Source organism: Mauremys reevesii, linkage group 12 (genome assembly GCF_016161935.1).
Source record: "Mauremys reevesii isolate NIE-2019 linkage group 12, ASM1616193v1, whole genome shotgun sequence".
NCBI classification, from domain to species: Eukaryota; Metazoa; Chordata; order Testudines; family Geoemydidae; genus Mauremys; species Mauremys reevesii.
In genome coordinates, this window is record NC_052634.1 from 50171991 (window position 1) to 50177990 (window position 6000).

The window sequence follows — 6000 nt, forward strand, 5'->3', positions numbered from 1 at the left end:
AAAACTCTTGTTTTGTAGGTTTAAGATGAATTGGTTTGGTTCTGCTTTGTTGGTTTTTTTTTAATGATGCCACTGAAAATACATTTGAATCATTCAAAGTGGCAAAACTGCCAGACACCTTTTGCCAGACACAGGTAACTAGTGTTGTTTGGGTTTGGTATTTAGCATTTAACCCTTAAGGTGCCTCACTACTCTATAAAGTTCAAGACCAAAGTTATGGCTGTAGGAAGGGGCAGCCAGAACCAGAAGGATGGAGAAAGAAACATTGGTTGGACAGACGGATGGATGGACAAACCGAATAATTAAGCCTCTGTTTTAAAAAAAAAGGCTTAAAAACATTAAAAGGAAAAAAGGGGCAAAATGTTTCCCTGTTTACCAAAATACCCCAGCCTAGCTCTGCCCTTGGGGTTTGGGGCTGGGGGGTGACAATTGTGGGGTTTGCCTGGGGCGTCAGGTGCTGCAGCTAGTCTAGGCCATAGCGGCCAGCTGGACCAAAGACCCATCTCCAATGGGCACCAGTGACCCAGGAGGAGGAGAAAAAAGAGATCACTCTAGTTCAGCCAGGGAGAGGGTAGCCAAGCACATTGAGCTCCAGGGCTTTGCAGCAAAATCACATATCACCAGGAGGTCCCACTGAGATTTGAACTCAGATTCCAGGATTCAAAGTCCTGAGTGCTGCCCATTACACCATGGGACCTGCTGCTGTTTTGTTTTCTAGACCCCTGTGACTCTCAGCTGGCTGGTTTGCACTCTGCACTTATTGCTTCCCACCATCAGCTTCCTCTCGCAGGACTCTCTCTTCTCCTCCAGCGACTGTGGTCCTGCACTACCAGATCCGTGGGTCCTGCCCTGAGTCCCTGCATCCCCCTGCTTTGTCTCCGTTCCTTGCAGGCTGCAAAATTGTCAGGGGAGGCCGCCCCTCCCTTCACTCGGTGCTCCCGCTCATATCAGCCAGCTGCAGCCTCATCTCCTGGAACTCGGGCAGCTGTCGCTTGATCCGATCGTACAGTCACACACTGACTGGCTCCCCTGCCTGGATGCTCTTGTGGAAATCCCACAGGCGACACTGCAGGACTTGGCACTGTTGGTTTCTTTAATGTTGTGGTGTTACCCCGGCCACCAAAACAAAGTCACCAACTCCTCCCTCACCGACTCCCACTAATCCCCCTGGTTACCACAGAACCCTCTGATGCTTTCCCGTTCTGCCAACACCGCCAGACTTCGTCCCCCTGCTCCTTTATCTTGCAAGCTCTGGCTGTTCAGTTTCCAATATCCTCTGCCCTGGGTCAGGGACAGGGGCAGCTCCAGGCACCAGTGCAGCAAGCTGCAGGGGGTGGCCCACTGGTCACTGTGAGGGTGGCAGTCAGGCTGCCTTCAGCAGCCTGTCTGCAGGAGGTCCCCTGGTAATGCGGATTAGGCAGCATGCCTGCGGGAGCTCCGCCAGTCCTGCGGCTTCAGCAGAAATTCGGTGGTGGTTACGCCGAAGGCACGGGACCGGCAGACCTCCCGCAGGCCTGCTGCCGAATCCGCGTTACCAGAGGACCTCCGGCAGGTGTTGGGATAGATCTGTATTACATTATACACTAATGTTAGATGTGTAGAAAGTGTGACTAGAAAGGAGCAGTGTGACGGTGCTGCCCGTGGGAGCCAGCTGAGGTCACTCAATCAGGGTGAACTGCAAACAAAATGGGGCAGACAAACCCCAAATGCTGGTGGTTATTCTAATACTTAGATTTACCAACCAGCACAAAACAGCTTCTGTAGCACCTCACTGGTTACTCAGAAGTCCAGACAACGCAGTTCCCTTGAAGTGCCCAGCCTCAGGCCTCCGTCCAGACACACACGTCAGATATGATGATGATTCCTGAAAAGCTGATCTCATCATATAAAAGAAAAGGTTCTTCCAATCCCAAAGGATCAGCCACATACCCAGGTTCAATTATAACTTAGATCTTACCCAAAATACACGCTACAGCCAATTCTTATTAACTAAGCTAAAATTTATTTAAAAAGAAAAGAGAGAGAGAGAGAGTGTTGGTTAAAAGATCAATATACAGACAGACTTGAATTCAATTCTTGAGGTTCAGATGCATAGCAGAGATGAGCTTGTAGTTGCCAAAAGTCCTTTTAGAAATAGTCCAGAGGTGATAGTCCAATGTCCATATTCAGGGTGACTCCAGTCAGTGACTCGGGATCTCAATCCTTATGGCTTAAGGTTTCCCCCTCTTGAAACCCAAAGCAGATCTGAGATGAAGCAGGATCATGTCCCAGGGTTCTTATACATTTCCAGCAGCCTTTCAGCCTGAGAAAACAACAGGCTTAACTCTCCTTCTCCCAAACATCCCTGGCAATTAGCACAGGGTAATTTACCCATTAAACAGTTCAGATCCAGGTTAGCACAACCTTCAAAGAGACACAGAGAGAATAATACTATTTCACTCAAGTATCATCATAAATGTTAATATTCCTTTTCTGATCTTTGAATTAAAACTACAGCAATAGAAAAGACTTGTTTGCTGACATCACAAGACCTGAGCAAACATCTCCCCTTCTACCTCTAACAATGCAGACTTGCATTTCAAAGCTCTGTTCATTTATAGATCTTCCTAACCAGTCCTTAAGGTTCACCCATGGATCAGGTCAGTGGGTGAGGTGAGCTGATTAAGTCTTTCTGGCCCTGTCACCTTTCAATGAAATATTATATTATACTCATACCATCACAGGAGGTCAGGAATGGGATGGCAGGGGCTGCAGGTCGGGAGTGAGGGGCACTGGTAGAGCTGGGGGAAGCCCAGGGGGCTGCGGGTCGGGAGTGAGGGGCACCAGCAGAGCTGTGAGTCTGGAGGTCAGGGCTGGGAAAGCAGGGGCTGCGGGTCGGGAGTGAGGGGCACCGTCAGAGCTGGAGGTAGCCCAGAGGGCTGCGGGTCGGGAGTGAGAGGCACCGGTAGAGCTGGGGGAAACTCAGGGGGCTGCGGGTCAGGAGTGAGGGGCACCAGCAGAGATGTGAGTCTGGAGGTCAGGACTGGGATGGCAGGGGCTGCAGGTCGGGAGTGAGGGGCACCCTCAGAGCTGGAGGGAGCGCAGGGGGCTGCAGGTCGGGAGTAAGGGGCACCAGCAGAGCTGTGAGTCTGGAGGTCAGGACTGGGATAGCAGGGGCTGCAGGTCGGGAGTGAGGGGCACCACTACAGCTGGGGGGAACCCAGGGGGCTGCAGGTTGGGAGTGAGGGGCACCAACAGAGCTGTGAGTCTGGAGGTCAGGACTGGGATGGCAGGGGCTGTGGGTTGGGAGTGAGGGGCACCAGCAGAGCTGTGAGTCTGGAGGTCAGGACTGGGATGGCAGGGGATGTGGGTTGGGAGTGAGGGGCACCAGCAGAGCTGTGAGTCTGGAGGTTAGGGCTGGGATAGCAGGGGCTGCAGGTCGGCAGTGAGGGGCACCGGCAACACAGTGACTGGGGAACTCAGCAGGGAGTCCAGGGGGCTGTGGGTCGGGAGTGAGGGGCACCAGCAGAGCTGTGAGTCTGGAGGTCAGGACTGGGATGGCAGGGGCTGCGGGTCGGGAGTGAGGGGCACCCTCAGAGCTGGAGGGAGCGCAGGGGGCTGCGGGTCGGGAGTGAGGGGCACCAGCAGAGCTGAGTCTGGAGGTCAGGACTGGGATGGCAGGGGCTGCGGGTCGGGAGTGAGGGGCACCAGCAGAGCTGTGAGTCTGGAGGACTCTAATTAGGCAGCACTCACACACCCAGAGCATGGACACTGCTCAAGGTGGAGTGTGACCAACCAGATGCAGCCAAGTCATCTCTAGTTGCAGGCCATGAGGTGCAGGCCCTTAAAAGGGGGAGGGGCCCTGTGCTCAGGAGAGCACTCACAAGCTTGTATCTCCAGTGAATGCCCTTCGCCCGGACCGCCTGGCCAGTGGTTCTCTGCATTGTATTTCATTGTGCCTCAGGGAACTTACCTTCATCGCACCGTCCATCACGTTGCTGTGGGACACTTACCTTGTAGAATCCTGACATCTCCAGTGCCATGTCCTGTGAGTGTGACACCCCCCGCCCCCCCTTCTTTTGAGCTTAGCTATCAATATAATAAATGTGCTGCTTTCTGCCAAACTCCGGTGGGTCATTAGTGCTTCCTACGCTGACTAGCTGGCCCAATTTCGGGTAACACCTGCGATAACCCCAATCCCTGCATGGCAGAGGGTGGTGAAATGAGCTGAGGAAAAAGCCTTGGCATCAGCAGGGGAAAGCTAGAGGATCTTGGCCAGTCACCTTTTGAAGCCTTGTGGCTTGGTCTCTGCCCTTGGAGATTGGCCTATGGCGGCCGGCTTTTCTGTGTGACTTGCCAAAGGAGGAAGTGAGGCAGGAATGGGGCAAAAGAGGAAAGTCGAGCTGAGGAAGGCAGGGCAGAAGCTAAGCGCCTCAGTGCGGCTAAGTGGGGTTAGTAGAGCGCCACCAGTCGTTCTGCAAAGCCTGGGGAGGTGCGGTTGGCTGCTGGGAGGCAGAATCTTGTGCCTGCCTCTTGGCTTCCCAGGGATGGCTACTTGCAGCCCAGGAGAAGGATGGTTCTGGGTGAAAGGAAGACAAGCAAAGCTCTGGGAGGAAATTTGGGAGCGGGGTGCTGGCTCTGCGCTGGGGGAGGGGTTTGGGGTGCAGAAGGGGTGGCACTTACCCCGGGCACTGCAGCTCCCAAAGTGACCGGTACACACAACCCTGCGGCAGCAGCTCCTAGGTGGACAGGGCCAGGGGGTCTCCGTGTGCCGCTGCCTGCAGGCGCTGCCCCCAGAGCTCCCATTGGCTGCAGTTCCTGGCCAATGGGAGCTGTGGAGTTGATACTCGGGGCAGGGGCAGTGAATGGAGACACTCCCCCGCCCCAGGGGATGCTGGGACATGCCGGCCATTTCTGGGAGCGGCATGGAGGGACGGAGGCAGAGTGGGCAGGGAGCCACCTCAGTGCTGCTGGCACATCTCTGCACACCCATGGGGGGAGGGGAGCAGAGGGCCTCCATGTGCTGCCTGGGGTAGGGGCAGAGCACAGAGCTGCCTCCCCTCCTGGGTCTATTACAGGAGTGGGTGGGTGGGGTCTTTTGGCCTGCAAGGTGCAGCAGGTCGGACTAGATGATCACACTGGTCCCTTCTGACCTTAAGGGCTGTGCGTCTAAAAGGGAGTGGGAAGTAAAGGGGAAAATAATAAAAAATAAACCATACATTGTAATACCAGGATGACTCCACCTGCTCATTGTAAAGTCCCGACACTTACTACCTCCACTGGGTGTTTAATGACCTGCAGGACATTGATTCTCTCATTCCATTGCTAAACTGATACAATGTGACTGAAATTAAACCAATTCCCAGCAGAGAAAACATCACCTCTCTGTATTGGGTAGGAATCAAACCCACATCAATGGTTTGGGAGGCAGCTATGCTCACCACTATACCACCAAGGCAGCTGGTAAAAGTACTACTTACACTTGCCCAATGAGGCTAGACCAGAATCGAGGCGTTTTACTGCCTGTTAAAATGTACTGGAGTCTCATCACTAAAAAAACCCTACCTCTGTTTTCACCTGGGTTTGAACCATCAGCCTCACAGTTAGGTCACCAAAGTGGTTAATCACAGACCAGGTAACTACCCTACTTCCCAAGCTTGTCTATGAAGCACCTACAGGGGCACACCTGGCTAGGGAGGGAGGCGCACTGCTGGGGTTATGAGTTCAGGCCTCACCCAAAGCATCGGTTTTCAGTAGCCATGGAGCTTCCCCCACTCACTTTGTCTAATTCACATGGAAAGTGCCATACCAGGGTGATGAGAGTAAATTCTAAACTCTGAAATGTGGCGGTGGCCCATAGATTGGGATAAGGGGTTTGAAGAGAAAGAGCTCTAAGGATATAAAACCAGACAGTCTCCAGGGGCAGGTACGGTACAACTCCTCAACAGGGAGCCATTTGGGGGAGGGGGTTTCACTTCCTCTGTTCAATGTCCTGAGAGGTATTTTAAGATGAAGATAACA

General features: G+C 53.4%; 1 non-coding gene across 1 annotated transcript; it reads right to left on the reverse strand.

Moving 5' to 3' along the window:
- Positions 1 to 625: 625 nt before the first annotated feature.
- Positions 626 to 697, reverse strand: TRNAQ-UUG. Its single transcript has one exon. It is a non-coding gene; the product is annotated as a tRNA-Gln (tRNA).
- Between the last annotated feature and the right edge of the window lie 5303 nt (positions 698 to 6000).